This window comes from Leopardus geoffroyi, chromosome B4 (genome assembly GCF_018350155.1).
Source record: "Leopardus geoffroyi isolate Oge1 chromosome B4, O.geoffroyi_Oge1_pat1.0, whole genome shotgun sequence".
Lineage (NCBI taxonomy): Eukaryota > Metazoa > Chordata > Mammalia > Carnivora > Felidae > Leopardus > Leopardus geoffroyi.
In genome coordinates, this window is record NC_059341.1 from 16,754,028 (window position 1) to 16,775,089 (window position 21,062).

Sequence of the window (21,062 nt, forward strand, 5' to 3'; positions counted from 1 at the left end):
GGGCAAACTAAAATTCCTTCATGCCAATTTAACTTGATGTCTTCAGAGATTCCCTTAACTTGCCACCATTCTTTAAAGATAAGCAAGATATAATTATCTCTTTTTGTAACGTTTATTTTAGCGAGAGACAGAGTGTAGGTGGGGAAGGGGCCAAGAGAGAGACAGAGACAGAGATAGAAGCAGAAGCAGGCTCTAGGCTCTGAGCTGTCAGCACAGAGCCCGATGGAGGGCTCAGACCCATGAGCCGGGAGATCATGACCTGAGCTGAAGCCAGACGCTTAACTGACTGAGCCACCCAGGCGCCCCAATAATGATCTCTTATCACTAAATTTGTTTGGCTTTGAATTTGTGACCTACGTTGGGGTCATTTTTGAGGGAATAAGAATGATTCTTTGTGGATCAGTGAGAATTAAGGAATACAATAAGACAAGTGAAGACGAGTCCTTCAGTAGGTACTGTGTTAGCTCCTTGAGGAAAATTACTATGTCTTATTAGATGGTTTCCCTAGAACCTAGTATAGTGCCTCACGGGTTATAAGTGCTCAGTACCTATGTGTTGAATGACTAAATGAAAAAATGAATGAATAAACAAAGGAATAAACACTGGGGACTTGGTGTTTTAGAAAGTATAATCTTTGGGGGTTTATAAGACGAAATCCTTACTATATTTAAAACAATATCGGAAAAGCTGTATGTTCAGGAAGTTCAGATATGTCACTTACGGAGAAACCGTCTGGTAAACCTGTGAGCAGTCAAAGACGGAACACAACATAGCTCGAGTCAAAGCCCATTTAGGCCATCCAAGAAGTGGGAAATTGGATAGGTCGGGGCGGGGGTCACCTGGGATCTTCTGACAGTGGAGAAAATACTGAGAGTTCCTAAATAAAGGCAACTGGGATACAGTGAGTGTAACTTTACAGACATCCCCTGGCAAACACGGGTAGAAATGTACATTAGGGGCTAGGTCAACATCTCTTTGAGTTTCAAGGTCCTATTAAGAGCTCCCCCAGCATCCCTAGGAAATGAACTTACTCTCACCGGTACCCCGAGCCTGGACAGGTTTGCAATTTGCATTCACTCTTCCCCACTCTTTTCATACCTTGACTGTCTGAACCGGAAACATCAACTCTCTGAGCTCTTCCAAGAAGACCCAGGCAGCCTAGGGTGGGCTTGCCTCCAGCAGGTGTTTGAGTGCTGCCCAAACGTCCCATCTGCCACTTCGGATGAGTCTCCTCATGGAGTCAGTGACGAGCTAGTTCAGGTCTGCACGCTTCATTTTTCATCTGTTTACCGTAAGAGGGACTGACTCTGGTCCATCACCATCAGGCTTAGTATCGGCGGTACTGGGGATTCTTTGACTGTGCCTGGAGGGAAGGGATAGACTTGGAAAGGCATGCATTGCCAGGCCCTCCCTGGCCCTTGAAGGAGGGAACCATGAGGGAACCATGAGGGAACCATGAGGACAGTGGGACCGCGAGGGAACAGAGTAACTCTGAAGAGTCCCTGACTAAATGTTTTGAGAAGCAATATTGTAAAAGGGAGTTTACTAAGATGTTTTATACTGATATCCTTGAGATTCAGTCAAGTGGTTCCAGAATTGTTTTCATATATTGTTGCATTTGACCAACACTGGGAGCACCTTTTAAATTTCTCTTCCTTCCTATGTATCCCTCATGTAAGGCACTTACTTTTAGAAGGCTTTTTGTCCTCTGTTAATATTCTTTTATATTTTAGTTTATTTATTTCTGAGAGAGTATGAGCAGGGGAGGAGCAGAGAGAGAAAGAGAGAGAAGAGAGAGAGAGAATCCCAAGCAGGCTTCTTACTATCAGCGCAGAGCCGATGCGGGGCTCGAATTCATGAACCGTGAGACCATGACCTGAGCCGAAACCAAGAGTTGGTTGCCTAACTGATGCCCAGGCATCCTCTCTGTTAATATTCTGACATTAATGATCGAGTTCATTGGCACATATCGAATGCCTACTGTGAGGTCAGCACTGCGCAGGCCCCTGTGTAGATCCTTCTACGTGCCCAGTCTTGAGACTCAGTCACTTCAAAGAGATTATCATCTAATTCAGGAAATAGAACTCACATAGGGGAGCCCAAAGTGCCACAGGAAATCAGGAAGAGGGGCATCCGTGAGGGATGGGCCAGTCTGGGAAGGCTTCATGGGGAGCTGGAGCTGGGGCATGGTAGAATGAGGAATGGAATGAAAACAAATGTGGTACCTTGGGGAGGCTGGCCCAGTAATCTGAGGCAAGTAGTGTGTGCATGTTGGTGGGGCATGAAGACATGACCTGCGTTGAGTCCCGGAGCCCAGGGAGGAGTTGCTACAGCAATTCGGGCATGTGGTGGTGAGAGCTTGGGCAAGGGTGTTAACAATGAGAATGGAGAGTAGCTCAGGTCATTGAAATACATGCCAGGGAACGAAATAGGAAATCCTTTATATTGACTGAATGTAAGAACGGTTCATTATTTCTTGTGTTTCCTTCTCCCTCTGATTTTATGCTCTAAATATCCTCAAACATAACGTTTTCTGAATTCCTGAGTACATTGAAGGTTACATCTTCATAACCAGTCTTCTAGCTGTGGCATATAACAGAAAATAGAATGAGGATATATGGTGGAGAATCACAAGAGCCTACGTTCCAACCTGGGCTCTTAGTGTTGTGACCTGGGGCAAGCTAGTGAGGATTAAGAATGCTCCCTAAGATGGGGCGCCTGGGTGGCGCAGTCGGTTAAGCGTCCGACTTCAGCCAGGTCACGATCTCGCGGTCCGTGAGTTCGAGCCCCACGTCGGGCTCTGGGCTGATGCCTCAGAGCCTGGAGCCTGTTTCCGATTCTGTGTCTCCCTCTCTCTCTGCCCCTCCCCTGTTCATGCTCTGTCTCTCTCTGTCCCCAAAATAAATAAATGTTGAAAAAAAAAATTTAAAAAAAAAAAAAAAAAAGAATGCTCCCTAAGGTTGTTGTGAAGATTAAATGTAGGTGAAGATTCCTAGCATAAAGGATCCCTTTCTTTTTCTTCCTTCCGGAAGCTCATGCAAATCTGGAGAACACCTGGCACGTTCAGTCCCAAGTTGTAGACCGTGGATTTGTCAAATCCCACCATAGACTTCTCAGGACTCGTTTGCTCTTTTTTATTTTTTATTTTTTTTATTTTTTAATTTTTTTTTAATGTTTATTTATTTTTGAGACAGAGAGAGAGAGAGCATGAACCGGGGAGGGTCAGAGAGAGAGGGAGACACAGAATCCGAAACAGGTTCCAAGCTCTGAGCTGTCAGCACAGAGCCCGATGTGGGGCTCGAACTCATGGACTGCGAGATCATGACCTGAGCCGAAGTCGGACGCCTAACCAACTGAGCCACCCAGGCGCCCCGGGACTCGTTTTGCTCTTCACATTGCAATGCCATCATCCCAGTACTTACACAATCTGTGCCTTTCACAATTACCTTTCTGGAGCCCCACTTTGCACACTTACTTTGTTTGCCTTTTTCCCTACCGCGATAGATATTAGAGTTTGCAACCTAAAAAAGCAAAACGATGAAGGCACACACTTCTGTAACCTAGAAGCGTTATTGTCCTTGGTCCCAGTGGGTCTTCTAACCAGGCCTTTATTTGGTCTTCCTATCAAGAATGTCTCTGTATTTGCTGTAATTATCTTGCAAATGAACTCATCTTGTCCTAAGTGGGTGCCTTTTTTTTAAAGGCAAAAATAGAAAGCTTAACTTCTACAATAACAGAGTTGAGTGTTACGCTTATTACATTTTGGAAATACATCAAATGGCAATGATTTAAAGAACAAGAAACGTTATGTTTGAATTATTTTTTAGCCTTCTGATTATTTCAAATTATCAGCCAGGTTTCTTATCTAACCCTTCCCCACCCATAGGCTAGGTGGGGAAGACGGGCTGCTGAAAGGTTACTTGAGATGGGAGGAGATGTCTTTTTTCACATTAATCAAGAGTAAGTTCTCCTGGCTAAGAATGATGCACTCTCCACAAGACTTAGAAAGAGTCGCTGACCAGATCAGATCGTGATGTGCAGAACTGAATATCTTGACTATAAGGAAGGAAGGCTTCTGAGTTCAGCGCGAACTCTTTTGGTTCGGTTTACCTAAATTGTAAAATTTCAAGATTTTATTGAAGACTCACTGTGTGCTAAGTGTTGAAAATCCCAAGGATATTCTCAAAGAGCCTAAATGCTTGGGTAAGCAGGGGGAACATACTCTTACTGTCCAAACTGGCCCGGTGTAGGACACACTTCCCTAGAGGGACAGAATCCTGCTTCAGTGGGAAAATGGTCCTTATATGGGAAAACACCTAACAGGCCGTTAGGTTCTACGAGTAAATTTCAGAGCCAGTCCAGATGAGAGAAGGAGAGAGGTTGTCCTCTTAATAGGTAAGAGAGGGATAGAGGGAAAAGCAGAGGTTGGTGAGGATGACCTTTCTCCGAGGAGAAGACGGCCAGTAAGCAAGTCTCTTTGCTACAAGAGACTGGGGAGTAATAGTGACACCCAGTATTCAATTCTAAGTTATTCCCTGCTTTTCTACATTGTGCTGTGGTCCGACTTTGTCCCAGTTTTTAATAATCTTAAACTCCAATAAATCTATGTTTAAAATAACTTTCTTTGAAGAATGAAGGAGAAAAAGATACCCAGAAAAACTGTGAAAGGTTTTGTAATGGGGAAAAAAAAATTACTCAGTGTCGAGAGTACCCTTCTGTGACCCCCCCCCCAGGTTTCCTTGTCTTTTGGGCTATTTTACAACTCGAGAAGGTGGAATAGCTGTAGTGATACAAATGACTCTGTTTATAAAAATGCAAATTATGTAGAGACGCTGTTGATTATTGCCATGTGGTATTGACCACTTTTACTTTGATTGTCAGTTTCTTTCCGCATCTATGTGTGTATTTTTAGACCTTCTTATTTGAAGCAGTGGGGATCATTTTACTGGTTCCCCCATCATTGGTGAGTTAAACAAAATCTTTGGCAAGTGTTTCTTTCACGTTTGTACAGCCATCACAATTTAATTTTTGATGGTTAAAATTTTTAAATTTTAACTTTTAATTTCAATGTAGTCGACATACAGCATTATATGAGTTTCAGGTATACAAACACAGTGATTCAACATCTATACACATTATGAAATGCTCACTGTAAGTGTAGTTAGCATCTTTCACCATAGAGTTAGTACAAAATCGTGGACTATATTCCCTATGCTGTGGCTTTTATTCTCATGACTTCTTTATTTTATAACTAGAAGTTTGTACCTCTTATTCCCCTTTATTCCCCCCATCCCTACCCACCCGCCCCTCCTGGCAACTACCAGTTTGTTCTCTGTATTTGTAAGTCTGTTTCTTTTTTGTTTGTTTTTTTAGATTTCACACAGAAGTGAACTCTTATAGTATTTGTCTTTCTCTGTCTGACTTCATTCACTTAGCATACTACCCTCTCGGTCCACCCATGTTGTCCCAAATGACAAGAGGTCATTCTTTGTTATGACTGAGCGATATTCCATTGTGTATATGTATGCCACATCTCTTTTATCCATTCACCTATGGATGGACACTTAGGTGGCTTCCATAGCTTGGATATTATAAAGAATGCTACAATGAACATAGGGGTACATGTAGCTTTTCACGGGCGTTTTTGTTTTCTTCAGGAAAATACCCAGAATTCCTGGATCGTGTGGTTATTTCTCTTTTTAAGTTTGTAAGGAACCTCTGTACTGTTCTCCACAGTGGCTGCACCAGTTTGCGTTCTCACCAACAGTGCACGAGGGATCCCTTTATTCCACATCCTTACCAACACATGTTTATTTCTTCTTTTCAGTAACAGCCATTCTAACTGGTATGAGGTGACATCTCGTTGTGGTTTCGATTTTCCTTTCCCTAACGATTAGTGATGTTGACCTCTGTATCATGTGTCTGTTGGCCGTCTGCGTGTCTTCTCTGGAAAAATGTCCATTCAGGTCCTCTGCCCATTTTTCAATCAGGGTGACTCTTCTGGTGTTGAGGTGCATGAGTTCTTTACGTATTTTGGATATTAACTCCTTATTGGATTTATCATTTGCCATTATCTTCTCTCATTCAATAGGTTGTCTTTTCATTTTGATGATGGTTTTCTTCCTGGTGCAAAAGCTTCTTAGTTAGATGTAGAATTATCCTTTAACAAAGGAGACGGAGCGGGGAGGAGAAGGAGCATATGAAGAAGATAGGGGCCACGCTTTGAGAAAATCTGTATAGATTGTAAACAACAGAGAAAGGTACATAAGCAAGGATTGAGACTATATGGGGGGGCACCCGACTGGCTCAGTCAGTAGAGCATGTAACTCTTGATTTCAGGGTTGTGAGTTCAAGCCCCACGTTCGGCGTAGAGATTACTAAAAGAAATAAATAAGAAAAATTTTTCAGAAAGAGAATATATCAGGAGTTAGGATTCATAAGAAAAGATAAACCATGAAACAACCATCCTTCATTTGGAGGTTCAACACAGAATTCTTGGGGGTATGTGTTAGGGTTTTCGCAAAGGAATTGTGTCATAGATAGTTTATTTGAATATTAAAATAAAGAGTAACCCCAGAAAGGTGGAAAACCTGGATGCTACCATATAACACAGGTAAACACATAATTATAACACACTGTGATAAATTGACAGATTGGAGATGTTTACAAATTCCATGAAATCATAGCAAGGACCCCTAAACCCGCTGATTATGTCAGTCAAGCTTTCATTTAGTTTTCTATTAGTGTTTGCAAGTTGAATTTTCAGAAATGAAAGAAGAAATATCAATATCTATCCATATCCGTCTAGCCCTTTCCCCATACATCTATCTAATCATCCATCCACCCATCCATCTTTGTATCTTTCTAGGGAGACCCTTCTTATCAGAGTAAGTCTCTCCATCGCTCGATGGACAGACTAGCAATTGTGCTCCAGGCAGAGTCCAACATTGTCAAAATAGCTGAGAATCCTTCACTTGTCTAATATGAGAAGTTTCTTTTGGAAATAAATTAGCAATGTCATTCCTCTGGGAGGAAAGATACCCGGAAAGGGAGGCAAGGATGGTTTCATTCTCCAAGGAGCTTCAGTCCTCTGAGGAGTCTCAGTCAGGGCAGTGCTAGGGAAGGAGAGGAGAGGGTGTTGCTCTGAAGGTCAAAACTTTGGGTTTTTTGCCCCTGTCTCCGCCACACCATCTCACTTTCTTTGTCCAACCCTCACTCAATTATCCCTGGGAATTACCACCCTCAGCCGGCTCTGCCCCAGGGGCAAGTTTCTGAAGCCCTTGCTAGGAGGATGTCAGCCACAAACACAAAAATCAGAGGTGCCCTGGTAGTGAGGTAAAAACAGAAAGTGAGAGGTCACACAGATTTGACTTTTCATCCGACCTCCGTACTCTTCAAAGTGTAAATGCTTAACTTCCCCAGATATTTCTCATATATGAAATACTAAGATATCATGCTCACCTTAGAGGCTGGTTATTGGTAGGTAGGTAGGTAGGTAGGTAGGTAGGTAGGTAGGTAGGTAGGCAGGCAAACAAATATAATTCGTAGAACTTGGCGTATGATGGATACTCAGTGTGGTTTCCACTTTCCCCTGTACGACCAGCGAAGGAGAACGAACTAGATCTGAGAGGCCACGAAGGTTTTAGAAAAAGCTGAGATTTCCAAACAATTTTTTTTAGGGACATAAGATGAGAAAGGGTTTGGGGCTTCCGTTTTTCCATCTTTCTGTGATTAGGTTTGTGCCTGTCTAGGGACAGATCTGTGGTTGGTTCTCAGTGGCAATAGATTTGGTTTCTTGTTCTCTCACCTCTTTCAGGCCCTACTGCAGCGAGAAAAGAATCCTGATTACTCAATAGCCTGTCCTCCATTGGTTATTGATCAGGTCTCTGGCCAAGACGCCAGGCTGCTGGAATTGTCACCTTCAAGCATCCTTTACAGCACGCACGAAGAGGGAGCAAGGGTTGACTTTTGTACTCACTATTCAACACGAGTACATTCTGGATTTGTTTGTGGCAGGTAGATTCGGCCTCGAGACTCTGTCACCCCCACAACTAGTCATCTGGTTGACTCCTACCCACAAGACTGCCTGTAGCTGGGAGTAATCACTCCTCCTAATCTGTAAGGATGACTCAGTGTGAGCTTTTTGTCCCTGATTATTTTCCTGTAATTTTGACTTACATAGCACGATGCCATGGCCCTGGTAACATTCCTTTTCTCTTCATAGTACTGTCTGTAAACACATTGCTATTTCAGAGAGTGGCATCAAAGCCAAGGCTGGGAAAAGAATTTCCAGAATGTTCACGAGACGGTCCCATTTGAAAAGGATTTTCAGGCATGAGCAAGACCACTCAGTATTTCAATTCCATTCACCCTTCACTTTAACACTGGTGCAAGGTCACTCTACCCCCGCCCCCGCCCCCGCCCCCCCTTATTTGGGAATATGACACAACTCTGCCCGCTGGAGCAGTGGGGGCCCCTCAATACCTTAAACACTCTGAAACAGTGCTGTGATTTAGCTCCACACACTATTCATTCATCTGTAAATGAGTGATTTGTGATCATGGGAATCTTCTGAATAGGGTTGTTTTAAAAAGAAAGAAGAAAAAGGAATGTTAAGCAATATTTTTGTGGGAGGAGTTTTTCACCAACAAGGTGGGTCAAAGCCCAAGCCCCAGAGTGCTTTCCGGTTTGGGAAGGTAGATGATGGAAGTTGCTCTGACCCCCTTTCAAGAGCTGACAGCCTTTTGTCCAGGCCCTGCTGGTAATATTAAAAGTTGCTCAGATTTAAACAATGGTTACAGGCAACGCATTGCTCAAACTATTAAACTCTGAACGGAGGTGAAGATTGCAAAAAAAAAAAAAAAATCACATCATTGCTCTCCTGTGCCAAATGGGAGTACTGTCCTCCTCTCCGTCTTGCAAGAATATTAAAAGCTTTTTCATTTGTAAAATATTTTGAGTTCTTCCGAGAGAGAAGCTCTGTAAATACGAAGGGATTGTTATTTTTTAAACATCTTAGGAAAATACTCTTTCTATTAAATCATATTTGCACATGTGGATTTCTCTCAGACTTTAAGGCCTTACACTCTTGGTTCTGATCAATTCTCTTGAAGTGAATTTTCACGTTTATGGTGGTTTGTGAAAATCACAGCTGGTAAAACCAAGTCACAAATAAGACTGCTGTTACACTACAGCCAACAAATGGAAAGACCTACGTACGGATGTCTGCTTGAAATCGTTCTATGAGCTCATGTGAGTCACCTGTCTTTCTCCCAGATTTCTTAGCTCCTGAGAGGTTCTAGAGAAACACACCCTGCTCCTTTCTTGAGTGAATAGTGTTGCTGTTATAATAACGAAGTGAACCCCCAGGGGGCAAAGCAAATTCCAACACGCTCTATTGCCTCATCTATTACTGTCTACCAAAAGTTCCATTTGAAAGTGCCCAGGGTCCTTTCGAGAAGAGAGAGTGAACAGGAGCTCATATTTCATGGATGTATCAGAAGTGTGAAGATTAACCATTGTGTGTTTCTTTCATTTTCTTTTTTTAAGTTTTTTTTTTAATGTTTTTTGAGACTGAGCTGAAACCGAGTCTAACGCTTAACCCACTGAGCCACCCGGGGGCCCCCATTGTGTGTTTCTTTCAGAGGCAACCGAGTTTTCTTAGTTTTATCCCCACGTATACCTACAGACCGTCAATAGGAATATTTCCTTTGCCAGGTATGGAAGCCTTGTCATTTTTCTTCCTACTTAATTGCCAAAACTCAAAGGCGCTCTTGTGATAAATCATTAATTGTTATTCTGATAACTTCATAGCCACCATTTATTGAGAACTCGCCAGCCCGGTAAGAAAGACTTCACATGCACGGTCTCATTGAACCTTCACGATAACCTGTGAAACAGAGAATAGGTCCATTTTACGGTTGAAGAAACGAAGGCCTAGAGAGAGAAAATCCATTGCCCAGGCCACGCTTCCAGAAAGTGGCAGCGTCGGAGAGTATTGATACAAGAAATTAGGGGCTGGTGTTGTGTTTTGCTTTGTTTTGCGATACTTTTAGCGACCCCACGTAAAAGGATAGAGTAACGTGTCTGTAACTTTTTCTGCACATGTTAGTCTCTGATCAGCCCCGGGGACCGCATATTAAGTCAAGAATGTCAATAGGCATTTGTGTTCTGCCTCATTCATACAGGACGGTCTAATGGGCCTAGTGATAGATACATCAGTGAGTTCATTCATCACTTGTTTCTTGTACAAATCTTCTGATTTTATTTATCTTCAGGCCCTTGCTCCACTCATCCTTCTCTCCAAAGCCTTCCTCAGTTTATCTTTATCTTGTGTGCCTTAACGCCCGCTTACTTGTTTTTCCCTGAGTCCTAAAATGGATGTGTGGACCCCTGGGGAGATACGAGATGGTTCTAAGTGATGTACAGACGAACATTCTTAACACTTTTGGTTTTGTGTTGCTTATTAGAGAAATTCAACCAGCACATTAAATCTGTGATGTCACAAATATTATTGTTTACGACAAAGCTAAATTTCTTTGTCAGTTAAAGATACTAAATAAATGACAGTAACGTTGGAAATATGGTGTGCGACATCTGAGGTTAAGGGGATGTTGGGGAATACCATATACAATGAGAGGTTATTACATTTGATAATGTTGTCTACTTTTTACTCTATGTAAATTTGATTTTGTGAACATGACCATTATCTTCATTAACACTTCTGAATACGTCTCCATATGTTACTTCCTATACTAAACACATAGATACATTACTTCAGTTCTCTCTTATGACAACTCTGTGAGGTGTGTATTATTATAAGCTCATTTTATAGAAGAGGAAACTGAGGGTCACAGACTTCAAGAAGCCTCCTCAGGTGCACACCGTAAACAGTAGAGTTAAAATCCAGGTCTGTGTTGTGTGGTTCCATACAAATGTCCATCAACTGATGAATGGATAAAGAAATTGTGCTTTACATACACAATGGAATACTACGTGGCAATGAGAAAGAATGAAATCTGGCCTGTTGTAGCCACGTGGATGGAACTGGAGAGTGTTATGTTAAGTGAAATAAGTCATACAGAGAAAGACAGATACCATATGTTTTCACTCTTATGTGGAGCCTGAGAAACTTACCAGAAGGCCATGGGGGAGGGGAAGGAAAAAAAAAAGAGGTTAGAGAGGGAGGGAGCCAAACCATAAGAGACTCTTAAAAACGGAGAACAGGGGCGCCTGGGTGGCGCAGTCGGTTAAGCGTCCGACTTCAGCCAGGTCACGATCTCGCGGTCCGTGAGTTCGAGCCCCGCGTCGGGCTCTGGGCTGATGGCTCAGAGCCTGGAGCCTGTTTCCGATTCTGTGCTTCCCTCTCTCTCTGACCCTCCCCCGTTCATGCTCTGTCTCTCTCTGTCCCGATTTGAAAAAAAAAAAAAATTAAAAAAAAAACAAAAAACAAAAAACGGAGAACAATCTGAGGGTTGATGGGGGGTGGGGGGAGGGGAGGGTGAGTGATGGGTATTGAGGAGGGCACCTTTTGGGATGAGCACTGGGTGTTGTATGGAAACCAATTTGACAATAAATTTCATATTTAAAAAAAAAAATCCAGGTCTGTCTAGTGCCAGGACTCATCAACCGCCTGTGTGGCCTCCCTTATGTTTGTATATTCCTCAAGGTTAGAAATTGTTGACAAGTATTCTAGAGTCTAAAACTATTGCTAGAGAACTTTGACTTTTCAAGAAAAGTGTAGAAAGCTAGAACTTCTCAGAAGCAGGGACACATTTTTTAAAAGAATAAAGGCTTTTCTCTCTTAGAAGAACATGAAATATCAAGAGCTGGAATTACATTGTGTTCTTTCCAGTAATAAGAAGAGTGTAAAGGTTAAGATAATTTTCTATGTCTTTAATCAATCTTTAGAGACACTGCTGATTGAAAAAGGAAAAACAAAACAAAGCAAAACAAAAACTTCCTAATACCTTTGCTTCAACATTCTCTCTCTCTCTCTCTCTCTCTCTCTCTCTCTCTCACACACACACACACACACACACACACACAAATATACAATCCTTTCTTGAGATGTCAACATCTTGTTTGGGCATCTAATATGGGGGGCATAACTGACTTTAATGAGAGGTCATAGTCAACTTTGGGGACATAAGCAAATTTTGTGGAATACATTCACTCCGCCGGTTTTCCCATTCCATTGCTCGAACTAAAATTACCCATCCTCTCTACACCAAACAAAAAGAATAGCAGCCTGCCAGAATCTGTGGTGATTTAAAAACCCAAATGCAACAAAACCTGCTAAAGCCAGATTGACTCCATTTCAAATCCTTTCCGTTTTTAATAGAGCAAAATCTCCTTTATATTTTATTGATGAACCTAGAGATAGATGTGGAATTTAGGTACATGGCATTCTTAATTATTTAAGTAGGTTCATTATGGTGGTTCTGGAAAGAAAACTTCATCCCATTTTCCCCAAGTCATTACCTTTACCAATTTCAATCTAGAACTAGAGTGCAGAGTTCCCCGGGTGAATGGGCTAATCCCTCCAGCCTTGGCCTAGGTATATATATTAGTCAAGGCTCTCCAGAGAAGCAGAATCAATAGTGCGTACATATATATGCATACAAAAAGGGGGTGGTATTTATCATAAAGAATTGGCCCAGCTGGGGCGCCTGAGTGGCTCAGTCAATTAAACCTCAGGCTCCTGATTTCAGCTCAGGTCATGATCTCATGGTGTGTGAGATCAAGCACTGCCTCAGGCTCTGCACTGAAATCCGGGAGCCTGCTTGGGATTCTCTCTCTCCCTTTCTCTCCTCCCCTCCTCCACTCATGTGCGTGCTCTCTCTCAAAATAAACATTAAAAAAATAAAGAAGAAGAAGAATTGGCCCTTGTGGTTATGGAGATAGGTAAGTCCCAAGATCTGCAAGGTGGTTAGCAAGCTAGAAACCTGGGAGAGGCAGTGATGTGATTCTAGTCCAAAAGTCAGCTAGGTTGAGACTCAAAAAGAGCCCATATTTCAGTGTAAACCCAAAGGCAGGGGGGGAAAAATGATGTCTTAGCTCAAAAGCAGTCAGGCAGGAGGACTTTGATCTTCTTCAGGGAGGAGTCAGTCCTTTCATTCTCTTCAGGCCTTCAGCTGATTCGGTGAGGCCCACCCACATTAGGGAGGGCCTTCTTTACTCAGTCTACAGATTCAGATGTTAATCTCACCCAGAAACAGCCTCACAGACACACCCAGAATAATGTTTGACAAAATCCACGTGGCCCAGTCAAGTTGACCTATAAAATTCACCATTACAATATACTCCCAGCATTGTAGTGGGACATCTTTAGACCATATCTCCTAATTCTTAGCCCCCAACTTTGCAGGATTTCCCTAAGCCTGAACAAGTCCTAAGCTTCTGTGTACTTCCCAATGCGAGGCCCTTAGTAAGGAATCAATAAGTGTTGCTGAAATCGCTTTTTCTTAAGGGCCAAGGACAATAAAAGCTTGAGGGAGGAAGATGGTGACAAGGGACGCCCATCAGCTGAATTTCTGTTGTCTGTGTACTCAATCTGGATGTGAAGAAAATAGAATTCCTTGAAGACAGTAACAAAGGAGACCAGCTGAGTTGCATCGCACATTGTAGATAAGAAGTAAATGTTTATGGTATTGAGGGTGTTAAGGAGTGTTCTGAAAGGTACATGGTCTCCAACAAACCGTATTTTTTTTAAACATTTCCATAATTATTAAAATGAGATGGTAAGTAAATTTTAAATGCATAATCACTAGAAGTTATAATAAATTAATACCTTAAGGCACATGGTTGCTTTCAGAGTGACCTTTGGTACTTAGTTCCAAGAAGAACGGTCCAGATACTTCCACAGGTTCTAGAAAATGAATGGGCACACAGGGTTGTGAGGATAAACTATGGCAATGATTTGCATTTTCTTCCTCATTGCCAAAAATAACGTTAATGCCTTCTGGTGTTCGTGGCAGGCAAAATAAATGCCCTTTGTCTTTCCCCTTGTCAGAAACACACTAAATCATCCAGGATTGTTTGAAGTAACTTCTTCTATTTTTGGTCCTGTTTTCACGAGCATGGAATCTCTCTTGAGAACCTGGGGAATGCTTTCTGTTAAAAAGCCATATTACGATATGTTGATTTGTGATGGCTATTTGTATGTGCACCCCCTCGAGGGGGAACCAGCTCACTTTGAGAAAGGGATGCCCTCCCCTTGACTTGGGCATTCATCCAGAAACTGGGGGTTCTCTCTTTCCGGAACATCCTACTGGTCATACAAGAGCATACTGGCACACTGTGTCAAACTATTTTTAAAGGAAAATGAGGGATGATAATATTCTGCACCAGGCAAATGACAATAACCTGATGTCTCAGACACCAGCAACCTCTTGCTGTCCTAGGGGCTTTTATCAATCATGGCCTGCAGGAAATGAGTTCCATAGTTTGTACGCTGCCCTCTGCTGGCCCAGCCTGTATTTTCTGATGCAGAAAATGAAAAGATTTTAGGAAGGGAAACTTCGGCATCCTTCTCTGGCTGTGACCGGCGATTGCAGCTCTTCTAATGTAACCCGTAAGTCCATCCCCCCAAAATGCCATTTATATAGCACTCAAGGATCAGTTACTCTTTGCCAGGCAATGTAGACGCTGAGAATATAACAATGAACAAATCATAGACCTCGCTCTAAACATGGTCTGGTAAGCTAGTAATTACAACAAAAGGTGAAAATGTCCATATGTGCATAATGACAATGTTGGTGGTCTTTCTGATTGTGACTATAGATCATACTCCTTCTGTTGGTATAAAAAGACCATATCCTGATCTTGATGTACTTACCACGAATATCTGGCATTGTAGGTTTGCGACGCTCCAAATTTCCTTTGGGTGTAGGCCTGCTCATTGTTTGTCTGGAAGATTAATGATAAAGGATGCCTGTCCAGGAGTTTGGACACGTAGATAAAATGTGGTGAATGGTTAGGTCCAATGTTTGAGTCCGCAGTTACAGAGACATCCTAAATCATTGAGACATATCTAGAACAGCAACCCAATTTTTAATACATTTGATATTCTATACCTTCTGACCAATACTCCTCACCGAACAAACCGCACTGGACATGTGATTTAGTGGGTTCAAGCTTAAAGAATAACAAACTAGTCATTTGCCATTACATCAGAAGCACGATCGTAATTTAACTCAGAGGCTTTTGAGGGAAATGTAGGGATACGGATGATGGATGTGAGGTCAGAGGAAGGGGTGCAACCACGAAGGTTGGCAAAGATCTGAGATGGTAACGGAGAGGACGCTTCATCTTTTAGTACATATTGGTTGCAGGTTTGGAACTGCACAGTGAGAAGCCCGGGGGGTGGGGGACTGGTAATTTCCCTTTTCTGAAGTTACGATAATTGCTGTTCAGTGGGATCTTGGTCCAAAAGCATCTGAGTCAAAGAAATTCCACAACTTTCCGCTCAGTTGTGCTTGTTCTATGATAATAGAATTAAATTAAAAATTCATTTTCAATTCGTAAAGTACCTATAAACTATAAAAGAATTTAAAGCAAGTCTGAAAGAGTATAGTTACTTAGGTATCTTTTCTCACTAATAACCAGCTTGTAATAACCCTTGCTTAGTTCGACCTCGTTTTCATTCGTCTTTCACACTTGAGTAGAATAACTCAGCCTGGTTTTTTGTTTTTGTTTTGTTCTATTTTGTTTTAGCATGTCCGTGGCTTCAAGAGCTCTACAGCTATCTTTTCATAAGAATTTGACATTGGAACTTTTCCTCTTGTTCTGGATTTTACTGAAGTTAAAAACTCAGTAGAGGGACGCCTGGGTGGCGCAGTCGGTTAAGCGTCCGACTTCAGCCAGGTCACGATCTCCTGGTCCGTGAGTTCGAGCCCCGCGTCGGGCTCTGGGCTGATGGCTCAGAGCCTGGAGCCTGTTTCCGATTCTGTGTCTCCCTCTCTCTCTGCCCCTCCCCCGTTCATGCTCTGTCTCTCTCTGTTCCAAAAATGAATAAACGTTGAAAAAAAAAAAACAAAAAAAAACTCAGTAGATTCTAACTTAATGACGGAAGTTACTAACGTGCCTGCTTCATACTCTTAGCCCTCTGAGCTCTAGAATTTTCTGTTGTGTTCTCCATGACATCCATGTTTTATCTTCCCTGCTATAGAAAATAAGTAAATAAAACTATCGGGGAAAGCATGCATTGTAGAAAATATACACTTGTGGTAACTTAAAGTATTCATTTTGTTATTTATTTTTATTGTTCGAGAAAGGTTTCTGCTGGAATATAGTTACACTCCTTTTAAGATTTCCTAGCAATGGCATTTGGGACCGGAGGGGGGGGTGGGGATCTGCCACCTTAGGGGAGGCCGAGACTGAGAAACAAGGCTTGCTCTGTGCAGGAGAAGTCAAACTTGGATAGCGGTCCGCCAGCAACCAATCCAAACTTATCACTGGCTTCTAGCAAATACTTAGTTCTTGGCTATAGCAGGCGAATGCTTGTTGAAGGAATAGTTAAATGGTGAGTAAATCTCTTTCTGTGCCTTGTATAACCAAGGGCTATTACTGGCCCAAGGACACACAATTACTTAGGGGACAAGCCCAGAAACGAAGTCCGATTTCTTGACTTCTAGCAAATGTACCTCTGCATTTCACAACCCACCTACACTGACAAGGACCAAATGTCACTCGGCCCTCCTTGTATCTGCTTTTTCCCAGTCGCGTTGACTGATAGAGTATAAAGGGTAGGTGACCGGCTTCGGTCTTCTCCGTTCTTTTTTTGGGTTTGTCCAAGTGGGTCTTTCAAAGTTTTTGTTATCTGGTATGGTGTTGTAAGAAAGTAAAACATAAAAAAGGTAGAGGTGAAGAGAGTCAGCACGTTTTGAAAATTAGCAAAACTACCTAAATCTCTCACTTAAGTGGGTTTATATTTGACAAGACACTGAAATATATCTTACCCTATTTTCTACACCGTAAAAGGTCGAGCCGATTTTAGATATCTTGTGATCTGGAAAATAGAGGATTTGAATAGTCACTGGCCTTCCTACCCCTCCCCATGTTTCTCACCATCAGGATGGTGATACTCAATAACAAATTTAGTATATTTGGGTATGAAGTTACCCATAAACCCTCAATTTAGTCTTGAACGGTAAAACCTTATAAAGAGAATGCAGTTTGGGTCCTGAGGGGGGAAAAAAAATCTCAGAATCTTTAATAACAAATGAAGTTAAATTGCCGTTAATTTATTTAAGCTGAAAAATGTTCTTCTAAAAACAGACTTGGATCATGAGACCCGTAAAGAACGTATTTGAAGATTCCACTATCAGAAATAGCCAGCATAACACAGGAAATGTGATCCTTTTTTGGACATGTAGTGAAGGCTCGAGTGCAGGTACTTTGACATTCTCTGATAAAGTGAAATGACTAAACGTTTATCTGGAATAGGAGTTTAACAAGGGGAAGAGAGGAAGCCGTGTGGTCGGAAGTGATCTACAGGGTAGGAGTGAAGACCAGCTTGCTTTTGCGAGTGCTTTTCCAACATTTGTATTTCTGTGTCTCTAATAAAATAAATATTCCCCAACACTTGGGATTATTTATACTACTGTGGGCCCTTCATAATCTGCTCGTGTTTTAAAATCTCTTTTATGACACTCACGTTTGCTCTTTATTGCCAGCATTGTCTTCTTCTCTCACTGTGGATTTTAATAAATTAAAAAAAAATTTTAATGTCTGTTTATTTGAGAGACAGAGACAGAGCATGAGTGGGGGAAAGGCAAAGAAAGGGGGAGACACAGAATCCGAAGCAGGTTCCAGGCTCTGAGCTGTCAGCACAGAGTCCGACGCGGGGCTCCAACCCACGAACGGTGAGATCGTGACCTGAGCTGAAGAGGGATGCTTAACTGACTGAGCCACCCAGGTGCCCCTATCACTGTGGATTTTAAATTTTTTTTTTTACATCTTCTAACTGCCTTACAAAGGAAATCATTAGGTGGGATTCTTCATTGTTTTCAGCCACTGGGATACTCACAATGTAGCAACTCATTGAGGTGGAATGCACAGCAGGGACCAACCCAGATGTTCTGTTCAGACTTCAATCCCAGCTTGGCCACTTGCTCGGATCTTGGAGCTTTGGACACTATTTAAGTATTTGCGCCTACTTGCTTTGCATATTTTGCATATACTTTGCGTATTTAATAGAAGTTTTAAAACTCCTATAGAGTTGTCATGAGGATTAGATGAGATAGTCTATGTCAAATCTTAGTTTAGCGACCCGTCCTTAGCAAAGGTTGGCTTTTATTGTTGTTATTATTTCCTGGTTCCTAGTGAGGATCTTGGAGTTAGCTAAAATGTGAAAAAGGCTTTGTGCGAGAAGAGGAAAGTGGGCGGGGCTCTCTCTCAGCCATTCACAGCTTAGCCTGTGGGACCTCATTTGATCATAAAAGGAGGGGAGAGTGTGTGTGTGTGTGTGTGTGTAAGAGACAGAGACAGAAATAAACTCGAAACCTCTCTTTTGTTTCCGTGACACAGTTTCTGGGTGTCCTCCAGTTGACAGTACTCTATCTTCTCGCTGGCTTCATTTTTTCTGCCCACCCCCTTTCAACCAGTCCTTGGATGTCTTGTTTCCCTCTCCACGCTGTCCCCAGATGATCGTGTCCCTGCCCATGAGAGTTTCAGCTCTCACCTGTCTGGTGATGGTCCCCAGTTCTCTATTTCCAGCTCTCCTGAGCATTAGATCCATATTCCAGTGGCTGATGGGGCGTCTCCCTTGCATAGCCCTGAGGATTTTCAAACTCACCATCCTCAGCTGCCGACTTTCTCCCCCTGAGTTATTTTCTTGGCCAAGTAGTGTCATCATCTACCAAAACCCTTTGGCTTACTAACCTCAGGGTCATTCTGGATTTCACCTTCTAAGTCAACTCACCTGCTGAATCTACTTCCAGATCAACTGTACAACTGCGTGTGTGTGTGTGTGTGTGTGTGTGTGTACATAGTAGGAGTGCTTTCGGGTGTTTCAATGAAAACCAACACAAATTGACTCCCAAACGCATGGACTGCCATGCTTTTCCTTACCGAAGTTGTCTAGTGGGGTAAGGGAACACTTGGCACAACTCAGAGAAATTTTGTTTTTCTAAAGTTCCAGTCTTCATGCCAGTGGCTCAAAGTTTCACCATCCTTCCCATCTCCCCCAGCCTCATCCACCTTCCTGGATCTTTCCCTCTGGTGTCTTCCTGATCTTATCTCATGCAGTAAATGACTGCATTTACCCTCTGTAAATGACAGTGGCCTCTCTGTCCTTCTATTCAGAAATTATAGCTTTAAACAGTCAACAGAGTAGAGTCCAGTGCGTAAGCAGAAGAATGCACGGAGAAGGAAAAAAAGGTGATAGAAAGCAGTGCTGTTGCAGAGAAAGAGTAATAAATAAAAATAACAGAGGTTGTACCTTCTTTAGCTTCAGTTTTTGGCCTCCCTCACACCAGTATACCTGACAAGTTCATACGTGCTGAACTCTCTACTTGGAGTGCTGTGCCCTATCCCTGGGCTTCCAGTCTAACTGTTCTGAGAAGGGGGTTAAGAGGAATTTGTTGGTTTTGTTGGTTTCCTTGTTTGTTTTAAGACGGAGGTATGTTTGCATGCTGATGGGAACGCTCCAGAAGGAGTGCTGGAAGGGGGATGAAATAGGAGAGAAATGGGGACATTTACCTACTCGTCCCTTGAGATTCAGCTCAAAGACACTGTTTGCATTTTTCTGAAGTGCTCACCCACCCCCCCCCCCACACCTACCACAGTAAAAGACTCCTTTTTCTGTATTCTCAAATAACTTTGAACGTACTCATTGTGCCCCTACGTTCTCTTTCACTAGAACGAACGTAAGCCCCTCAAAAAGGGGAATCTCTAATTCGGTAAGTGATGGGTGAGTTTTTAGTACCGTGCCAGGCTGTGTTCAAAGGGCTTAAGAGTCATCGGTGAACAACACAGAAAGTTCTTGCCCTTGAGAGAAACTGCATTCTGTGGCAGGCACAGACAGTAAACGACAGAGAGGAGATAGCCCTGGATATAGTTAGGGGAGGAAGGTGCGGAAAGATGACACAGTCACATCACGGGAAAGGCCCCAAGGCCGGATCTTCCTGGAATTTTGGAACAAGAGCAGGGAGAGGGGGAGCGAGGAGACAGTAGCCAGAGAGAAGGTTGGAGAAGTTATGAGAACCCTATCATCTAGTGCTTGGAAGTCAACCAGGCTTTGGCTTTTACTCACATGAAATGCAGCAACAGAGTGACACCATCTGACTTACATTTCGGGAGGATCCCTAAGGCTGCTGTGTGGAGCATTGACTCTAGGAGTACAAAGACAAGAAGTAGGAGGGGTGACTGGGTGGCTCAGTCGGTTAGGTGTCCAACTTCGGCTCAGGTCATGATCTTTCGGTTGGTGAGTTCGAGTCCCGCGTCGGGCTCTGTGCTGACAGCTCAGAGCCTGGAGCCTGCCTCGGATTCTGTGTCTCCCTGTCTCTCTGCCCTTTCCTGGCTCATGCTTGCTCGCTCTCTCTCTCTCACACCCATAAACAGTAAAAAAAAATTTAACAAAAAGATAAGAACTAGGGAAGCCTGTGAGGAGGCTATTATAGTAATTAAGATGAGATGGTGGGTGCCAGAACAAGATAGTAGGATTTTAGATGGTAAAAAGTGGTCAGATTCTGGATAGATATTGAAGGAATTCAAAGTCAGCAGGAATTTAAGAAAGGACTGTTAGGATTTGGGTCTGAGCCATAGGAGGGCAGGATTTCTATGAGATGATACAAGAAATACTTTGGATGGAGTTAGGTGTGAGTGTTATCAGTATCTCAGTTTTGGAGATAATGAGTTAGAGATAGCTCTTCAACACCCAAGAGATACATCAAGTAGACATCTGGGTATTTGAATCAGTATGGAAAGAAGACTAAACTGGAAATCAAAATGTGGAAATCATTGATACATAGGTGACACTGACAGCCATGTGACTGGAGTGGGTGTAAAGAGAGAAAAAGAGAGGGCCTGATACCATTAACTCATCAGGACACAGGGAC